This window comes from Panthera pardus, unplaced genomic scaffold (assembly GCF_024362965.1).
Source record: "Panthera pardus isolate Hobbes unplaced genomic scaffold, ASM2436296v1 HiC_scaffold_10, whole genome shotgun sequence".
In the NCBI taxonomy this organism is placed as follows: domain Eukaryota; kingdom Metazoa; phylum Chordata; class Mammalia; order Carnivora; family Felidae; genus Panthera; species Panthera pardus.
The window spans coordinates 82,212,859-82,234,231 of NW_026526655.1; the positions used below are offsets into that span (position 1 = coordinate 82,212,859).

Sequence of the window (21,373 nt, forward strand, 5' to 3'; positions counted from 1 at the left end):
CAAATAATCCAGCGAAGAAATGGGCAGAGGACATGAATCAATACTTTTGAAGACATCCATATGGCTAACAGACAAATGAACAGATGATCAACATCACTCATCCCCAGGGAAATACAAATCAAAACCACAATGAGATACCACCTCACACTAGTCAGAATGGCTAAAATTAACATCACAAGAAACAGATGTTGGTGAGGATATGGAGAAAGGGGAACCTTCTTGCACTGTTGGTGGGAATGCAAACTGGAGCAGCCATTCTGGAAAACAGTATGGAGTTTCCTCAAAAAGTTAAAAATAGAACTACCTACAATCGAGCAAATGCACTACTAGATATTTATCCAAAAGATACAAAAATACAGATTCACTGGGGTACGTTTACCCCAATGTTTATAGCAGCATTATCAACAATAGCCAAGATATGGAAAGAACCAAATGCTTATCGACTGAAGAATGGATAAAGAAGATGTGGTATATGGGGCATCTGAGTGGTCAGTTGATTATCCAACTTTGGCTCAGGTCATGATCTCAAGGTTCATGGGTTCAAACCCTGCATTGGGCTTGCTGCTGTCAGCCTGTCAACACAAAGCCTGCCTCGGATCCTCTGTACCCCTTTCTCTCTACACCTCCCTGGCTCATGCTGTCTCTCAAAAAATAAATGCAACATAGGAAAAGAGATGCGTTACATATGTATGTAATGGAATATTACTCAGCCATCAAAAGGAATGAAATCCTCCCATTTGCAATGAAGAGTCTGAGCTACAGTGTACTATGCTAAGTGAAATAAGTCAGGCAGAGAAAGACAAATACCATATGATTTCACTCATGTGGAATTTAAGAAATAAAACAGATGAACATGTAAGAAGAGGGGGAGAAAGAGAGGGAAACAAACTATAAGAGACTTTATGATAGAGAACAAAATAAGGGTTGATGGAAGGATGTGGCAGGGAGGTGGGCTAAATGGATGATGGGTATTAAGCAGGGAACTTGTTGTGTTGAGCACTGGGTGTTATATGTTAGTGATGAAATTAAATTCTACTCCTGAAAACAATATGACACTATATGTTAAGTAACTAGAATTTAAATAAAAATTTGAAAAGAAAAAAAAATAAGTCTTGAGAATGTAATGTACAGCACAGAGAATGTAGTCAATAATATTGTATTAACTTTGTATGGTAACAGATAGTAGCTAGACGTATTGTAGTGGTTGCAATGTATACAAATGTGGAATCTCTATGTTGTACACATGAAACTAATGAATTATATGTCAATTATACTTAAATAAAAAACGGCCACACATAAACACACACAGAAGAATTTTATTCTCTCTTTGATTTTTTTAAAAAACAAGCCTAAGACAAGCAGTTAGGGAAACAAGGATTTGAAGGATATAATGCCATACGAATACGTGATTTTGAGTATTATGGATTCCCAAGCCAAACATAGATAGTTTTTGGATTCAATTACATGATCCTTTTGCTCATTGCTGTAGATCTCTCATTAGAGTAGTTTCTTAGTTACAGCTGCACATTAAAAATACTTGGGGGGGGGGGTGGGTGCTTGGGTGGCTTAGTCGGTTGAACATCTGACTTTGGCTCGGGTCATGGTCTCAGGTCATGATTTCAGGGCTCGTGAGTTTGAGCCCCATGTTGGGCTCTGTGCTGACAGTTCAGAGCCTGGAGTCTTCTTCAGATTCTGTATCTCCCTCTCTATCTGCCCCTCCCCCACTTGTGCTCTGTCTCTCTCTCTCAAAAATAAACATTAAAAAATATTCGGGACACTTTTACCTATACTGAGACTTGGTATATTTCTTAGATATTCTTATTTAACTGGTATGGTGTGGTGCTGGGGCCTAGGGTTTTTTGTTTGTTTGTTTGTTTGTTTGTGTGTTTGTTTGTTTGTTTTTAAGTAGTAAGAAGGAGAGGCACCTGGGTGGCTCAGTCGGTTGAGCAATGGACTTTTGGTTTTGGCTCAGGTCATAATCTCATGGTTTGTGGGTTCGAGCCTGTGCTGGGCTCTGTATTCTCTCTCTCTTTCCCTGCTCTCTCTCTCTTTCTCAAAATTAAAAAAAAAAAAAATTAAAAAGCATTAAGGAAGGGTATCAGTCCTTCCGTGAGTGGGAGGGGGCAAAAGAGAGAGTGAGACACTGAATCAGGGTCCAGGCTCTGAGCTATCAGCACAGAGTCCAACATGGGGCTCAAACTCATGAACTGTGAGATCAGGAGCCGAAGTCTGATGCTTAACCGACTGAATTGCCCAGGCACCCTCTAAGATTATATTTCTAATCTTAAAAGATAATCCTGAGGCATCCTGGATAAGAAATAACTTTAAAATATAAATAGGACTTTAGCAATAAATCAATGTAGATAAGCTAAAATAATGTTTATGGATAATGTATTTTGTAAGCTCTGCTATCCTCCTAACCTAAGTCAACTGTGTAGGAAATCAACAAAATACTATGGCAAAAAAGAGAAAACTAAATTATATTCTATAATGACAATTTAACCCCAAACTACATAAATAATTACAAACAGGCCCACAATGTCTCAGAATTAAAAATGTTTTGGCCTTAACTTAGCAGTGGGGAATAAGCTCTTCTACTATCATTTGCTCTAAGTGCAAAGCAACAAATTCTCAAAGAAAAAGTCTTGAGTCATTTCCTTCAACACACACACTAACATAGCTTACTAAAAATAAGATGAAATAGGCTGTTAACATTTTAGTCTTGAAAATTCTTTTAAAACAAGTCCAGAAATACTTTGTAATAAAAATAATATATTCATATGCACATACTCTGTAGATTCTTTCTGAAAAAGAAAAGTCTAATAAACAGAGGTGAATATCCAAGTCTGTGCTATACATAATAAGGATGATGATCTCAGTAACTGCTAAACCTTTAAAGAAAATTATAATTATTTTCACTTATCTACCTAGTATGGAGGTGCTCCTAATAAAGTATTCTTTCTACATGCATGTGCTGCTAACTACTTCAGGTTTTCCTATTAAGTTCACATCAATCTTCAGTTTATGACTAAAGTTGATTCTTTTCCCAGAACTAGTTCTGCTTAATAGCTAGTAAACAGTCATGGACTTCCTAAATGTCTTCACAAACACAGAGCCACCTCTCAAATCTGCAGGATCAGATGCAAGTTTGTCTCTGGTTTATAGCTATGCAATGAAATTCCAATGTCTTTTGGCAAGACTCATGATCTTTTACTATTTGACCCCAGATGCCTTTTGCTGTTTATCTCTCATCTCTTCATCAACCAAAACTTGGCTCAAATACTGCTTCCTCCTTGAAGGAAATTTCCATCAACCAGACACTAAAAGCTTTCTTTCTTTTCTGACTTCCAACACTAATTATTGCCAAGTTACTTAGGTAATTAATCAGGTACTCACTTATGGTCCTTTATCTCTATCTTTTATTTTTAAGATTTGGCATGTTTGCTTTATTCCCTCAACTAAATTATAATTTCCCAGCAAGCCCTAGCTTGAAAGCATTTAATAAATATGCGATGATTTTATTTATTGGTCTTCCCATTAACTGAGCATGGCATTTTACAGTGATTGAGTGAAGCACCCAGCTTTTCTCTTTAGTATACTTTACAACCATGAATGATTTAAACATTGTAATTTCCCTAAGCTGCAAGAACTTGCCCATCTCTTTTGAGGTTACTGCACCTTACTCTCTTAATGTCTCACGATGTAGGTAATTATAGCAACTGAGAGTAATGGCATAATAATTGCTGTTAATAATAACAACTGAATCAACAAAAATGAACATTATTTTTTTAATATTTGAAGGGATACATACATCCTGATGCTTATAGCAGAGCTATCAACAATAGCCAAATTATTATGGAAAGAGCCCAAATGTCCACTGACTGATGAATGGATAAAGAAGATGTGGTGTGTAATGTATATATATGTATATATATGTATACATATATGTATATGTATATGTATGTATGTGTATATGTATATATGTATATGTGTATATACATATATACACATATACATATATACATATACATACACACAATGGAATATTACACATCAAAATGAATGAAATCTTGCCATTTGCAATGATGTGGAAGGAGCTAGAAGGTATTATTCTAAGTGACACAAGTCAGTCAGAGAAAGACAAAATATCATATGATTTCACTCATATGTGGAATTTAAGAAACAAAACAGATGAACATAGAGGAAGGGGGGAAAAAGAGAGGGAGGCAAACCATAAGAGACTCCTAAATATAGAGAACAAACTGAGGGTTGATGGATGGGAGGTGGGCATAGGATGGGCTAAATGGGTGATGAGTATTGAGGAGGGCACTTGTTGGGATGATCACTGGGTGCTGTAAGTGATGAATCACAAAATTCTATCCTGAAAGCAGTATAACACTGTGTGTTAACTAGAATTTAAATAAAAACTTAAAAAAAGAACATTTTAAAAGTAAATTAAATTCTATTTAAATACATGTAACACAGAAGTCCTAGGGAACATGGTTTAGTGTTTCTTTAGAAAAACTACATACTTCAATAAGAACCAATAACTCTATAAATAGCGCAATACTCTATATATCACAAAAGAATTCAATGTATACAGATTACTCTTTAAAGACCAAAAATACAAACTTATAGATAATAAACAATAAATGTGTCCAAGATTTTTAAAGTTGCTAACACTTCTTCCTTGCTTTGAAATACAGTAATGAGAGCTAACATTTATTGATTTCTAAATCCTAACCATCATTAATTAATTTAATCTTTACAACAATCCTAAGAAGTACTATTATCATCTATATTGTATGGATAGGGAAATTGAGGAACAGAGAAATTAACTTGTTGAAGCTTTCACAGTTAATAACTGTCAGAGCTAGATTTCAAACTCATGCAGTCTACAATTATCTACAGTATTTCTTAAAGGCATTATCCACTAAACTAAAATCTCCAGTAGTTCCGGAAGCCTTACTTAATGTATCTGTATATAAATTTCTGCCTTATACCCTCCACCCTTTTCCAAGGTTTTTGAGATTTCCCACTCAAAGGAGAATGCCACGGGGGTCCACTTCAACTCTTCTTCTCACAAAAAGATGATTTCAAAGTCTTCATTTAGTGTTACATACATTCTATTTCTGTACATAATAAAGCATAATAAATACTAAAGGTTTATGTTAAAAACCCTGTCTTGATTTGAATGTGATGTTCTATGAGTCTAAAGACATTAAGATCCATTAAGTATGGTTCAATAATGGGATATCATATTCATGGATTTAACTCCTTAGAAATTTTTTAATGAAAAACTATACCTTCTTAAAATATTACTGCACTCCCTAATTTGAAATATGGCAGTTTTTACAGGAAGAAAACATGCTTTCCACTTCCCTGAGCTATGGAACTATATCAAAACCTAAACTTTTATAGGTGGTTACTCTCATAGTATTAGCAGTATACAATACTGTAGACCTCAAGATCCCATTTATTCTAACAGGTGACTTAAAAATCATTCTAATTTAGGGGTACCTGGTGGCTAAATCAGTTAAGCATCCAACTCTTGATTTCAGCTCAGGTCATGATCTCATGGTTCATGAGTTCGAGCCTGACATCAAGCTCTGCACAGGCAGTGCAAAACCTTCTTGGGATTCTCTCCTCTCTCTCTGCCTGTCCCTCATGTTCTCTCTCTCTCTCCTTCTTTCTAAAAATAAATAAATAAACTTAAAAAAAATTCTAGTTCACAAATTTCATATGTGGCTGAATGGAAACAGATCATAGCAAAAAATTATGGAATAAAATAAAACTTCACAATGTCTTTTATTTCAATAAAAAACAAACATTAAAGTAATTAAAAATATTTTTAAGCCATGTCTGCTTTTTTTAGTTTCCATATTTCTTCAGTATAACAAGAGTTCTAATCATGCAATCAATGGAAGATTTGTTTTCTCAACTGTTTGTCATAGAGCATAATCTTAGCCTGAGCATATTTAAGCATTGCTTAGTACCAGTTAAGTCCATTATTAGGTTTATTCCCGATCACGTATTTAGTGGACCTTGCATAACTTTGATTTATGGTTTTAACACAACCATTCTATTTTTAAGTCAACAACATAAAAGACTCTTATTGGATACACCCCAGTCAGTGTCAAAACAAATAACCATAGGTAATTTGAAATCCTGTCCATTAAATTAGGCCTTGCCTTTAGCCCTTTTGCAACTTGCCCAGATGACCTGGCTTCAGTTAAGAAACTATATTTAGAGTCCAACATAACTGAAGTTCTTTCTATAAAAGTTGATAATAACCAGGCTATCCAAGGTATAAGAGTAAGTAGCATTTCTTTTTCATTAGAGAAAGAAAAGAAACAATCTTTGTTTCTTCCTTTTTTTTTTTTTTTTTTTTTTTTTTTTTTTTTTTTGCCCCAACAGCATTCTCTAAAATTGTCCATCTGACCTAGACAAGGTATCTCTCCCACTGGAATAAATTATCAATTTGGTTCTGACAGACCACCTTAATAACATCCATTATTTGGGAAATACCAGTTAGTGATTTTTTGAGTACACTAACATGCCAAACACTTTAAGAGCTGACCTTTTTGGATAGAAAGAATTAAGTACAACATTTTGGCAAATATAGTACCAAGAACATGCATATAAATATTCTGGCAATAACAAATTCATTATGCTGGTTATCCTATTGGGTTGGTTGATAGACAATTAATGAACTAATAGGGCTGGGACCTAGAAAATGGGTTAGCAGCCCATTTATTACTCTAATTCTATGTAGTTTCTCCCAACTTCAAAAATAAGGTACTTGAAAACCACTATGGATCTCTCAACTTAAGGTTGAGAAAATAAGTATGTTCTAGAGAAAAACAAATGGGGTTTGGTGATTAAAATAATGTAAATATGAAGGTCTATGTTAATAGGTTTATATTCAATAAAACAAAAACATTTTAAAAAATCATTCCACTTATTCTTTCATGCACCAGAAATTTTCAAGGATTTCCTCTATGGCAGTGTTACAGAAATAAATTACAAAGCTATTCCATATACATTTATTATATTTTATAAAGCTATTTTACTTTTGGAAATAATAAATACACTAATGACCTTGCTCTCTGCCTTGCTCTGAATGCTGGTAATGTTAAAAGTTTATGACTAGGCTGATACTGATGTAATATATCTTCTCAGGTTCTGCCTTTTGCCTCTCTGACTCCTGACTCAGTAGTCTCTATGAGACATTTCTAGCAATATATCCCTGTTATTTTTTTCACAGCGTCTTTAGAAATCACTACCACTGACATCACTTCCATTTTCTTTTTAAAAACCTCATGTTCCTCTTTTTCTCATTATCATCATTAACAGCAGTTGCCCACCTTTCCAGAATGCTGGAAATAAAATATTTTTAATGCTAAAAAGTTCTACAGAGGAAACAAAAAAGAAGAGAGAAAAAAGCAACAGTGATAACTCCTGTTGATTTCTTTGTTCAGGATTATGCTAAAAGTGTACAGGCATACACCTCTGAGATATTGTGGGTTTGGTTCCAGATCACCACAATAAAACAAATATTACAATAAAATGTCAAATGAACTTTTTGCTTCCCCACTGCATGTAAATGTTATGCTTACACTATACTGTAGTCTATTCAGCGTGCAATAGCATGATGTCTAAACAATGTATATACCTTAATTAAAAAAATACTTTATTGCTAAAAAATGCTATCGTCTGAGCTTTCAGAGAGTCATAATCACTAATCACCATAACAAATTAATAATAATGAAAAACTTTGAAATACTGTAAGAATAACCAAAATGTGATACAAAGACACAAAGTGACTACTGTTAGAAAAATGGCGCCAAAAGACTTGCCCAAAGGAGGGTGGCCACCAACCTTCAAAGTGTAAAAAAATGTAGTATCTGCGAAGCACAATAAAACGAGGTAAGGTGGTAGATGGAATTACGGACAAGAGATGGGGATATCAAAGGGGGAATTTTAACATCAGAGGGTATGCTTAAATTCCTTCTGAAACGTGGTAACCTTGATTCCAACTTCATGATTCTATGAATCTATGATTAAAAATCACAAGAAATTTTATGAGCAAACAAGAGAATGCTTTGAAAAAAAAAAAAAAAAAAAAAAAAGCATTCCTAAGTCAAATACCAAAGTTGCACTGCCCCCTTTTGGAGACAGACAACAGAAATTCATAAATATTAACAGGATATTGTTAATATTTTTAAATTCTAAAGCAGTATTATAGACACAGGCATTACTTGTATCAGTCAGAAATTTGTTCCCCTAACATATTTAGCTAAATATGTTATTTGTTGTTAAAACAAACAATATAAATTGATGGCGGGCCAACATGAAGAATAAAACAAAACCTTGGAAGTGCCACCACGATCAAAAAGAATGTAATCTTGCCATTTGCAACAATGTGGATGGAACTAGAGTCTATTATGCTAAATGAAATAAGTCAGTCAGAGAAAGACAAATATCATATGATTTCACTCATATGTGGAATTTAATATACAAAACAGATGAACACATGGGAAGCAAAAATAAGATAAAAACAGAGAGGGAGAAAAACCATCAGAGACTCTTAAATAGAGAGAACAAACTGAGGGTTGCTGGTGGGGTGTCGGGTGGGGGAATGGGCTAAATGGACTATAGGCATTAAGGAGGGCCCTTGTTAGGATGAGCACTGGGTGTTATATGTAAGTGATGAATCACTAAATTCTATTCCTGGAATCATTATTATATTATATGTTAACTAACTTGGATTTAAACTAAAATAAATTAATTAAAAAATAAATAAAATTCATAGCACCAAATAAAAAACTGCAAAAGAACTAGAATTGAGCCCCCACAAAAATGATGTTTCTCTTGATGATGAAACAGAAAATGGGTCCGTAACTCTGTGTGTGTGAGAAAGAGAGACAGAAAGAGAGAGGCTATTACTTTCATTCACAAAAATTAAGAGTTCTTAAAGAAGTTTCACTTTCAAGTTTTTAATGGTGCTATGATATAACATTTGGAGGCATTTGATACATAAAACACTATAATCCTAAAGAAAAACACTATCATAAAGATAGATTTCATGAAGCTGTCATACATCTACTTCAATACCTAAAAAGAAATCCAGATCTAAATATAAACCATAATGCTTTATTTACATGGTGGTAACAAAGATAATAACAAGCCTCAAGTGATTCCACTGTACTGAATGAGATAAACTACTAGAGTGTTGTAGGAGATTAGAAAATACTGAATCAGAACTCAGAAACTCTTTTTAGAAGATGTTCTCTGGGGTGCTTGGGTAGCTCAGTCAGTTAAGCATCTGTGCCCAGCTCTGTGCTGACAGTGTGGATCCTGCTTGGGACTCTCTTTCTCTGCCCCACCCCCACTCACACTTTTTCTCTCTCTCAAAATAAACAAATAAACTAAAATAAATGTTTCTTTCAAAAAAAGATGAGCACTGGGTGTATACAACACTGGGTGTTGTATGTAGCCAATTTGACAATAAATTATATTTAAAGAAGGATGAACTCTGTATAAAAACAAAAGAAAATCAGGTAAGTTAAAAACTAATAAAATATGATAGACTTATTAATTAGTACTTGTTAATTAAGACTAATTTAAAAGAAAACTAAAGGAAAGATATATTTAAATTAACATGTAAATAATTTTAATATAGTTTTAAAGTATGTGCATACAGACTAAAAACTGTCTTCATAAGATTTTTAAAATAAGCAGCTTCAAAATGCAGCTATAGATTATTAAAATCAGCATATGGGGTGTCTGCATGGCTCAGTCAGTTAAGTGACTGACTTCAGCTCAGGTCACGATCTCACGGTTTGTGAGTTCAAGCCCTGTGTCAGGCTCTGTGCTGACAGCTCACAGCCTGGAGCCTGCTTAAGATTTTGTGTTTCCCCCTCTCTCTGCCCATCCCCTGCTCGTGCTGTCTCTCTCTCTCTCAAAGATAAATAACATTAAAAATATTTTTTTAAAAAATCAGCATATAAACTGCTTACAGAAAACATCAAATTTATGCTGTAAGACATTTTAAATGTTCTATTATATGGAAATACCCTCTTTCTAGTATTTATGGCATAATTTTTTTATGTAATGCATACTTCAGCTAAAGTGATTTTTCAAGTTATTAATGAAACAAAATAAAACAACCCTCCAAAATGAAGGGTCTTCATTAATGGAAACAAATCCTTCAGTATTATCCTAAGGGAAGAGACTTTACCCAGGATAATGAACAAAAAAGCCATAAGTAGTTGCATCTTGGGAAAATCAAATTCTACCATGATTTCCAATAAAAACAAAAAGATATCAGGGAGAGATGTTAGAACCCTGTGCAAGGAGATGAAATCCTCACATGTCAACGCATTAAAATAAAAAAATGACAAGCAGGGAAAATGCACATAAATGCACAGAATAGGAGTATCATCCTTAGTGATGTCTGAAAAGGAGGTTAGTGTGACTAGAGTATCAAAGTCACCAGTGAGTGTTTGGGGGAAACATCAGGCTCTGACTTTCTGCAGATTTTTAGTGCAGGCACTCATAATAGCAAAAGAAACCATATTACATGAGGAATTTTATGAGCCTGTAGTATGCCTGATTTTATGATATCTGGAAATAGCTTTACCAAAAAAGCATAATATTTCAAATCCTACCAAGATCAGTTCGGTACTATGCCAACCTGCCAATAATGAAGAGGTTTATTAGAGAAAATAACACAACGACACAAGAATAAAATCCCTATAAACAGAAAAAGATGTCTAGATTACACAAATTGCCTCCAGAAGTAAATAATGATGGGGTCATTTTTGACTCAGTGAAAGATAACTGAGAAATCAAAAAATGAAATCTAAATATGAGCAAGTGCAACCAAAAAGAGTTTGAGTCACTCTTGTTTACATGTTTAAAGGATTGCCTTGTCAAGTTTCTTTTTTGAGATACACAAGAAATAAATGGAATATCATTTTAGATCTTTGAAAGGCAACAGAAAAAATAACTATACATATAAAATGTGAAGAATTTTCAGAGATTTGCTCCATCTTCTCCGTGTTTATAATGAACCTAAATGACTATGCAGAAAAAGAACTACTTAAATGTTTGAACCAAAACATTATAGGTCCTTTTGCTCTGTAAGAGTGATTTAAGTCTTAATAGCATCTCTCTCTTTAAGCTTAAAATGCTACTTAAAATTAATCAAATATTAAATGTTCCTTATATTGCTGGCCTTTATAATGTTGTGACTTTTTCTGATGATTCCTTAGCACTGAAAATATAGTTGTAGATACTATTGTAGATACAGATACAATGAAATGTCCCCTAGATAAATATACATAACATAGAATTTTAACTTGTTATAGTGAATTGCAAATTAGTGTGTGCAAGTAAAACAGTATGGTAGGTTCATGTTCAGTAAAAGTTAAATATATAACATTTAAAAATACCTATTGATGGGTTCATTGCAACAGAGAGCAATTGAAGCAAAAATAAAATGAAATATTCAGTTGATTCATATAGAAAGTAATAAAAAAAATTATCTCAATATGTTGGGATGCCTCTCTTTTTGATTGAACCAGGTGAAATTTTTTTATTGTTCAAAAATGACTGAGGATTGGAAATTTCTCATGGTTTAAACTAAAAGCACTAGAGTTAACATATTTAGTTCATTTAGTTCTATGAAACATTGCAATACAAACCAAGAAACAATGTATTCATTGACTAAAACCTACAGTTCAAATAATTTTATTACCACACAAAAAAGGTGAAAGAGGAATAAACACTGTAAGTGATTTTTGTTGCTCCCAGATTCTTAAGAGATTATGTGTTTATTTGAGCATATACTGTGTAGATTATTAGGTAAAAAAAAATCATCACTGTTTTATTCTTCTTGGATGTTGATAAAAAAGATATAATAAGAGGAAGGTTATAAATGAGAGCAAATTCACATTTGGAAGAGAAGGAAACCAACAAAGTCCTTTATGATATTTACAATAGCTTAATAAATTTTTTGGCCAAGTACTGTAAGGTAAAAACTTCCTCCACCATATTATTGCAAGTTCATAATTTTAAAAAATGGCTGACTGTAAATAAAGGCAATCTATTTAACTGTCTATTGATCAATCAGTGAAAAACGACCATATATTTATATAACAGTTTAGCAGAAATTTCAAGGAAAAAATTCTCATTTTTGCCTGATCCTAAAAATGTGTCTTATAAAAACCAACAAAAACCCAAAAATTAACATAGTATTTAAATTTTTATATACATAATTATAACATTAGATGTATCAAAATTAATTTTGATACATCTAATGTTTGGTCAGAACGAACAGTGTTGCTGTACCAGTTGTTAACACACTAAATAGTAAAAGGCTTCCATACTTGTTAGAAAATGGCCACTACTCTCTATTCCTCTCCCCATGTACTCTTCTATAGGGACATCACTTCCACCAAGCAGACTTATCCATATTCTAACCCCTTAGGAGATAAGACCTGGCAGAGCTGGGGGCCTATAAGACCCTTAGATCCACCCAAATTAGTGCCTATGCCATACCAGTTGTTATGTTTCAAATCTCTCCTCTGTTAACGAAACAGGGATAGTTGCAGAAGCTTTGTATTTGGAGTCAGACAGACTACTACCTGGGTAAGTCACTGGTCTTTTCTGAAATTTTAACTTCCTCTTCTGAAATAGTTATTACTAACTACTTAGTAGAGCTTATTGTGGATTGTGTGAAATAACATAAAGTGCCTATTAGCAATGGTAGGCAGACCACTTACTCTCCTCTCACCTTACTAGAAACATGGTGTAGTTGACACCTGCACAAAGGAGATTAGGGATGCCAAACCTACATGCAGTCAAAAATCCACATATAATGCTTGACTTCCCAATACCCTACTGTTGACCAGAAGTCTTACTAATACCATAAACTAATACCTTACAAATAGCCAATTAACATATTTTTAAATATATGATATACTGTATCCTATAATAAAGTAAGCTAGAGAAAAGAAAATGTTATTAAGATAATCATCAAGAAGAGAAAATGCATTTACAGTACTGTGTTTATCAGAAAAATACCGTGTGTGTAAGTGGACCCACACAGTTCAAACCTGGGTTATGCCAAGGTCAACTGTAAATACGACATGGAAAAACAAGCAAAACTGCAGTCCTTTCCTCACAAATGGGTCATGTTTCAAACATTCATTTTTGAAATCGGTAGTCTGGTAATTAAGAATGCACTTTCCTCATAATGATCATTACATAAAAGTAATAACGTATCTCAACAATTTTATAAATTCTAATTTCATCTACAATATGCTGTTTTCATACATGGACAAAAACTTATTGAGTATTCATATATGCTAGGTGCTATTTTAAGAATTTTACATTTAAGTGGTTTAATCCTCAGAGCAACCTTATGAAATTGTATGCTCTTATTACACCCACATAACAAATAAGGAAACCAAGACAGAGAGGTAAAGTATCATGCTCTAGGTTATAGTAGCTAGTAAGTGGCAGAGCCAGCATTCAACCTACGCAACCAGGCCCAAGGGCATTTGTTACTGTATTGTCTTTGGAGTTGTCTGATTCATAAAACATATAAACACTTATAAAAACCAAACCATTGAGAGAAAAATCACATGGTAGTTCCTCAACTTGTGATAGAAATCAAACAGCAAAAGATGAAAAAATATACCAAATTTATCTTGCATCCTGGTGGCTTGAAGAAAAGCAGCCTTAGATTAGATTTGTGGAGATACAGACTGTCTACCCTCAAAGGTTTAAATACTACTATCATGGGTTCTTCATCACAGCTAATGCTCCTGAATTACCTTTCCTTTCCTTATTTATGTATCTATCATCAGTTTCTACAAAACACTACTTAAGGAATGGGAAATGCAGCAGGAAGTCTGGAGTCCCTTACATGAGCTTGGTTTCTCCTTTTTCTTTCAGAGGAAGTGTCTTTTTAAAGACAGTTTGCAAACAGGCCCAAGGCCAACTTGTATTGACCTGGGCTCCCAAGTCTGAATTATCAACAGTGACCAGGCTCTTGTCTGGCACCTTTCCCACAGATCAAGAGAATGGGTGTATTTGTTCCATGGAGATTAAGTTCAACTACTGCCTGACTCCCCATCTTCTTCAGACTACACCTAGTACTTCCGTTTATCCTTGAGACTTCTGTGAGTTCTTCCTGTGACCATTTCTTACTTTGAAAGATTGCTCTTTAAATTCAGTTGTTGGTGTGCAAAAATGGTTTCCATCTAATGTTCTTAGTACTTTCAGATTATTTGTAATATTTTCATTAGAGCTTTTTGTTACATTTTACTTTTAGTATCAAGGTGACTGTCAAGTATTTTATTTATTTGGTATATCAAATGCTCCAAAAACTACTATTCAATATCCTAGAATCTTATTACTTTGCTATTTTAAATTCTTTAGCATTTTAGGCATCCCTAAATATTTATATTTAAGCATTTTAAGGGTATTAAGATTTGTTTTAGTTTCAACTGTAGATCTCACAGAATTTTTTGTTAGAATTATATTCAATTTTTTTGGTTAAAAAGCATTTTTTCCTTACTTCCATTTTTAAACTTTACTATATATATTGACTTCAGTATTTTAAAATTATGTGTAGAGTCTCAATGTAAGGGTGACTGTGTGAGATCCTTTAACTCACAAAACTTTGTTAAGTTTTACTCGTATTTGATGGCTAGTAAATAACTTTATCCACTTGGAGTCACAAAAAAATTAAAAGGAATCTATCATACTATATATTTTCAGTCTCAAATTCAAATAGATCATCTTTATAACTGCCCATTTACTCTAAACAACGTATCATTAACAGTATAAAATAAATAATACCAGCCTAAATGGGAAGGATTCTTATCTTTGGGTTTATTAGGTAGTTGTCTTAGTGGGGTTTCTAAGGAAGCAGTCTCTGAGAATAAAACTGAGTATACATTTTTTTTTTTCATTTGGGAGGTTCAGAAGAAATGGCAGGGAAATGGGGAAGGTGATAAGAGAAGGGCAAGCAGCTAATATAGGGTACACTATTAGGCTAGCTATCACAGAAGCCAACTGAAACTTCATCTTCTGGGGGAAACTGGCAAATGGTATAAGATACAGGTCTCAGGATTGTCTAAGCCAGGGCCAAGGAAGCTGAAACCTGTTAGTCATTGTTTACAGTCTAATCCCAGTGGTTTCTAGCAGGTCAGAGGCAGTCCTATGGCTTAGATGGAGGTGCTGGCCTTTGGAAGGCTGATGTGCACAAAATGGTAAGGGGCTACAAGGGTGTATGAAAACAGTACCACAATAACTATTACAACAACAAATCTATTAGACACCTCCCCAAACACCACAGTGATCATTCTGACAAAGTAAATTTAGCTCTGAATGTTGGTAAAATTTTGGTAAACCAGTTTTACCTGTAAGTATAAGGTATGCTAATAATATTTAAGTATTACTACTGAGAGTGTATAACTTCTTATAAAATGCTAACAAAGCAAGAGCATGGGACTATACACTAGGAAACATATATAAGCTCAAGGAATAATATCAGCCTGTGATTTAACTTTTTCAGGAAATAATCTCTTCCTTCCCAGCTGCTTAAAGCTCGGCTGCCATCATGAACGACACAGTAACTATATGGACCAGGAAGTTCATGACCAAACAACTACTTCAGCAAAAACAAGTGGTCAGTGATGTTCTTCACCCTAGAAAGGCAGCCATACCTAAGACAACATTTTGGGAAAAGCTAGCGAAAATTTAAGACCACACCAGAGGTCATCTTTGTATTTGGATTCAGAACCCATTTTGGTGGTGGCAAGACAACTGGCTTTGGCATGATTTATGATTTCTTAGATTATGCAAAGAAAAATGAACCCAAACATAGACTTGCAAGACATGGCCTGTGTGAGAAGACAAAGATGTCAAGAAAACAGCAAAAGGAACGCAAGAACAGAATGAAAAAGGTCAAGGGGATTGAAAGCCAATACTGGTGCCAGCAACAAGTGAGCTGGAAATTGGACAACATGAGTAAAGAGTGTACGGTGACTTTAACTGTGGTGATTGTGCAGTTTTTTTTCATGAGAGAATAAATAAACTACATTTTTTTTTTTTAAAGAAATCCTCCTTATAGATCCCCATAATGTTCCAAACCAGAGCAAGGACAAACACCCATCAGAACAAAAGATATGAATCATCATCTAAGTAAAATGTGTATATTCCTATTGCAACTTGAAGGCACATGTTACAAAAAAAAAATGAACTATGGATTAAACTCAACCCAAGTACAATTTTTTTGTACTCAATTTTGAATTCTTTCTCATCTTTAAAGCCTTTCTTGGTTCCTCTCAGTATTTGTCTGACTTGAATCTTACAATCTGTTCTTAGAGTGTACATGCATGGCATTTATGTTTCTCAAGGTCAGGTGATAGGTGCCAACTAGAAGGGTTCAGGTCTAGGTCCCAGCTTCACCATAATTCCAGAGCTCCTTTGGTCAATGGGATGCCAAGCTGATGGATTCTTATTTCTGGATCTTGACTCTGCAAGCTGGATTAGTGCTTGCAGCCACTAGATAGCTACAACAGACTAGATGGCTAAGTGTTGAGTCCTGTGGGCCAGATAAGGGCATCTTTGGTCACATACTTCCCACTAAGGTGGGTTTATTCAAGAGTAATGATCTTTTAAAAGCTAAACATAGTGAAAAAGCTAAGTGTATGTAAACTATATATCTGTCCCCAAGACTAATATTTATAGCTGTAAAATGGATTTGTAGTTGCGATTATTTTTTTGCAGAGAATAGAGGAAAAAAAGGTGGAAAACAAGTGTGTGTGCGTGCGTGTGTGTGTGTGTGTGTGTGTGTGAAAGTGAAAAAATGACATTTCCCCCCTAAACTGTGCAGGCTATAAACCATACATACTATTTGGGACCATTATGCATGCATTTATTTCCTCTGAATTATATTTTCACTAGATAGTTGCCAAGCATTGGCCTATTTCTACTGCAGAGAGTAGTGCCTGGAATTTGTCAGGGCATCTCTGCAATTTGTGGGTTGTGTGGTTGTCAGACTTACTTTCAGTGTGTACACATAGGGAAGGTGCTTGGGGTGGGCGGGGGAGAGAGCTAACAGGAAATAAGAAGAGGAAGAGAGTCACCTAAGGAGAATATTTTCTGTCTCAGAAAGAGTAAGTCTGGTAAAGAAATATAGTGCATAAAGTAGTAAACATTTAGGAAGCACAGAGCCGGACACAGGGCTCGAACTCACAAACTGTGAGATCATGACCTAAGCCAAAGTCGACACTTAACCGACTAAGCCACCCAGGTACCTCTCAAATTTTTATATGTCTAAATAGATCAATTTGCAATATAAAATTCTATACTATTAATAACTCTTGAGTAAAACAATTATTTTATGTACAGCATGCCTAATTTCTTATCCTATCAAATTGTAATAACAATAATAGATATTTACAGCTGGAAGGAACCTTAGCAATCCCCCAGACTTTGCCTTCATTTTCAAGAAGAGGAAACAGAGCTAAAAGGTTGACTTGCCTAAGGTCATAGTGATAAAAGGGCTAGGATCCAAGTCTCATCATTTCTTCTTAGATTTCTTTTACACAAATAATTTTGAATAATTATTAACAGGTTTTTTTTTCAATTTGTAGAGCTTTTTACTTGAGTTCCACAACACATTTTCACATAAATAATATTTGTGGGAAGTATTATTAGCATTGCACCACCTCCCAATATGAACATATTTCAAATCTGTGTATCTCTACTTTTAATTCATTTTCTTAAGAAAATAGTCAAGAAAAGATGTTTGTATTATGGGTATATATTAAGAACTATGACTTAGACTATTCTTATCAGTTTCATTAATATGAAATATATCTGAAATATTCTAATTTTTAAAATTTACAATTCATCAGTCTCAAAGATAGAGCTATTTTCTGAAAGTCATACCTTCTAAAATCAAGCAAATCGTGGAAAAGAGGGGAAATGAACACAAATCTTTTAAAAAATTACCCAGCATTCTAATCCAACTCTTTCCCTTCTCCTGTTTTTGTTTTTCACTTCTTCCCAAAACTACGTGTAAATAATATGAGAAAAGCATTTCTATGGCTCTCCATCAATCTATACAAAGTTTTAAGCAACAGTGTCACACTACTTCATTAACAAGTCCTCTGGGTACAGAAGTTTTTGTGTGGACATGGAATAGGTTGAAGAAAATTATAGTCTTCAAAAATTTGGCTCAGAATAAAGACTGACAGGGAGAAGATCACAAACTAGTCTAGATCCACGTGACAAAAAGGCCCATTTTCTTTCTTTTTTTTTTCAATATATGAAATTTATTGTCAAATTGGTTTCCATAAGGTGCCCTCCTCAATACCCATCCCCCACCCTCCCCTCCCTCCCACCCCCCATCAACCCTCAGTTTGTTCTCAGTTTTTAAGAATCTCTTATGCTTTGGCTCTCTCCCACTCTAACCTCTTTTTTTTTTCCTTCCCCTCCCCCATGGGTTTCTGTTAAGTTTCTCAGGATCCACATAAGAGTGAAAACATATGGTATCTGTCTTTGTATGGCTTATTTCACTTAGCATCACACTCTCCAGTTCCATCCCCGTGGCTACAAAGGGCCATATTTCATTCTTTCTCATTGCCACGTAGTACTCCATTGTGTATATAAACCACAATTTCTTTATCCATTCACCACTTGATGGACATGTAGGCTCTTTCCATAATTTGGCTATTGTTGAGAGTGCTGCTATAAACATTGGGGTACAAGTGCCCCTATGCATCAGTACTCCTGTATCCCTTGGGTAAATTCCTAGCAGTGCTACTGCTGGGTCATAGGGTAGGAAAAAGACCCATTTTCAATAAAGAATATAGTGAATATACTTGCATTCTTAAAAACAGACAACTGCTTATGTTAAGAATAAAATAGCTTTTGGGGGGAGTGGGGAAACCACAATAAATTAATCCAATATCTAGCACAGCTTTTGTAACAAAATGTGTTTTGTTCCTGCTTTGGAGGCTGGGAGAATGTCCTCCTTTTGCCATGGATGGTGTCTACTGGCATAGAGGCAACATGGAGGCTCAAGGAATAAGCCTCCCTCTCCAGAGGAATACAGCATTAGCACAGTACAAAGACAGCATTTGTTATGCCTTCACAAATCAGATGCTCTGAATCCACAATACCTAGACTCATATTCCTAGTGACGGGGAAAATCTATAACAATTTGACCACAGGGATTACAGGTTTCAAAAGGACAAAATAAAATTTCTTTTCTCAACTAGTGAAAATCTGACCTGGATCCAATTAACATTTAACTAAGTTTCTGGTTTATGTCACATACTTTCCCAAATAAAAGGTGATTTAATCACCACCAAAATCTTAGGGTATAGGTGTTATCATCCTCATTTAGTAGATGAGAGAACTGAGAGAGTAAGAGAGGTCAAAGCTCTGGCTGTTGATTGGAAAACTGCAGAGCTAGAACCTGAACCTGTCTAGTGCTTTACTCCATCTTTCCGCACTGCTCTGTTTTATCTCTGATAATGGCTTACAGTTGTGTTGAAAGGAAGACTTATCATATTGTAAAATGATTACTTATTTATCTGTCTCTGTTTATTACAAAGTGATTGAGGTAGCTTATAAATACCAGTGCCACGTATTAAAGTGGGTATATGTGAGGAAATTGAGACAAAGAAAAATTATGATTTGGATATAGTTTAAGAAAGAGTTGTAGGAAATGAATGTTTTACATATCATCATGATGGCACAGCAACGTAACACGTAAGACTTTTTTCAAAATATCATCACCAAAATAGAAACTGCATGGGAGGCTCAGCAATGTTATAAGGTGTAAATTCCCTCTGGAATTCTCTTTTCTAGGGGTTTCTTTCATTTCCAGTGATATAGCTGTCAACAATAATCTAAAATCAGATAAGGCCTCTTTTCCAGGTGACTAGGATAATGTGATCTCTGGGAATGATGCCCTAGGAATCTAGTTCTATTTATTAGTTCCTTTTGAAGACAGAAATGTATACCCAATTCTAAAACAGTAAATTACCAAAATAAAGAATCGGCTGGGGGTGAGGGTTTCAGTAATTTCCTATTTAATGGAGTAATGCCAAAATTCTAAGGGAGAACTAGTGCAATGACCAAGAACATCTACATGGATGTTTCTACATTCTAACATTCATTTCCTAACAGATTTTAATTCAAATCAGATCAAATGCACTCAATAAACTACAGTAATATAATACCTAATTTTGATCATACTATATATTATGGAAATTGGAAGATATATTACATATTATATACGAAAAATGGAAGGAAGAAATCGTGAAAAAGTCAAACTTTCCAAAATAACACCTGTAAAATGCAATTTGAACATATCCTTTCAACTAAATATTAATTAGAAATCAAACCACAATTCCCACCTGGGAAAAAGGAGAGTGTATTCATTTAACATAGCACAAAAATAGGGTACAATATAAGGTTTACAAGCTTGGCCTTTAGTCTATAAATGCTTTTGGATCTTATGACATAACAAATTATTCATTACTGTGAAGAATGCTGAGACACACCTCAACTTGGCTAAAAGGTAAGGTTGTCAAGTGTGTCTGTCAATATTTAGATTCACATGCTTATGAAAGTACTGACACAGTGGGGAAAAGTGAAAAGAAAGTTTAACCTCACTCCAGCTCAGTCCTATTCGCACGGTATTCTGATGAGACCATACTTTGGTTTTCTGAGTAGGCTTGGTGCTCTGTGGTTTACTAAGAACCTCTCCAGGTCCTCTGCTTCCAAGCCTTCCACTGTAGGATCTTGTGAAGAGACAAAATTACACATGATACACGTTTTAAATTCTCTTCTCTGCTCACCTGCTTATCTACCTTCCATTCTTTCCTCCCTCTTTCTTGCTTCAAGGATAGAGATTAGAAATGATATTGCTTACTTCTCCAAATAGAGTATGGGAATAAAAGGATACTACTAGGTTAATACTGAGATTTAAATAGTATGACTCAAGTCTATCTCTGAGGAAATAACAAATGCTTACCTATCTAAAGCATTTCTTGTTTTGTTAATAAAACCTAGCTCTTGAAGCTGTAAATGATTTATTAATTCTTTTTGTTTAATTTTTTTTTTTTTTTTTTTTTTTTTTTTTGAGAGAGAGCACAAGCGAGGGAGGGGCAGAGAAAGAGGGAGACACAGAATCGCAAACAGGATCCAGGCTCTTAGCTGTCAGCACAGAGCTCAACGTGGGGCTCAAACTCGCCATGAGATCATGACCTGAGCCGAAGTCAGATGCTTAACTGACTGAGCCACCCAGGTGCCCCTATTAACTCTAATG

The 21,373-nt window shown here is 34.6% G+C and overlaps 1 protein-coding gene and 1 pseudogene across 4 annotated transcripts in view; one reads left to right on the plus strand and one right to left on the minus strand.

Annotated features, from left to right (window-relative positions):
• MBD5 (methyl-CpG binding domain protein 5) overlaps positions 1 to 21,373 on the minus strand; it is a 445,631-nt gene that overhangs the window by 277,605 nt on the left and 146,653 nt on the right. The gene's annotated exons all lie outside the window — the stretch shown is intronic.
• LOC109270776 (40S ribosomal protein S24-like) lies at positions 14,098 to 16,129 on the plus strand (annotated as a pseudogene).